Here is a 701-nt window from a genome sequence, read left to right as displayed (position 1 = left end):
TGAAATAAAAAAATTTTTAAATATATTTAAAATACTAATATTTTAATTATTTTAATTATTGATTTAAATTATAAAAAATATATATAATATATATTAATTAAAATTAACCGTTAAAATAATTAAAATATCTAAATTTTTGCTGCACTTGAAATTTTTTTGAATAGAAATAGTTATATCTCTACCTATTACTATCGCAGGACCGTAATAATTAGTATGTACGCACTGTATATTTGATTTGATTGGAAGATGTACTAAATGGAGTAAACTATAACTTTTCTGAGTTTTCAATCTAACTACTATTTTCTATGTTCTTATCATTTCTCTGATCTCCTTGTTGAACCCACACAGAGACATATATATTAGGTTGAACATTGAGTACTACACTGTATGCACAGGAATTGAGAATAATGTGAGGAGATCAATATAAATAAACTGTTATTAATTGACCATACTGTGGCACATACATACATAATCTATGTATGTTTTGTGAAGTTTAATTTATATGTACTTTTTTTCCATTCAAAGATGCAGGCACTGTCATTAGTATATATATGGGACTGAAAATGTTTAGTAGTCAGAGAAAATCAACCAAAAATAATTATAATTTATTTTATTTAATATTTATTTATTATTATAATAATTAATAATTGTTAAATAAGATAAATTCTGTCTATTTCTTTTTTTTTTGTCTTCTTAACATT

At 22.3% G+C, this 701-nt stretch overlaps 1 protein-coding gene across 1 annotated transcript in view; it reads left to right on the top strand.

Annotated features, from left to right (window-relative positions):
- LOC107461093 (MADS-box protein AGL24) overlaps positions 1–701 on the top strand; it is a 7,045-nt gene that overhangs the window by 776 nt on the left and 5,568 nt on the right. The gene's annotated exons all lie outside the window — the stretch shown is intronic.

The sequence above is a fragment of the Arachis duranensis genome, chromosome 8 (genome assembly GCF_000817695.3).
Source record: "Arachis duranensis cultivar V14167 chromosome 8, aradu.V14167.gnm2.J7QH, whole genome shotgun sequence".
Taxonomy (NCBI): domain Eukaryota; kingdom Viridiplantae; phylum Streptophyta; class Magnoliopsida; order Fabales; family Fabaceae; genus Arachis; species Arachis duranensis.
Note: the sequence above shows the minus strand (reverse complement) of the source record. Positions and strands in the feature narration are given on the sequence as shown.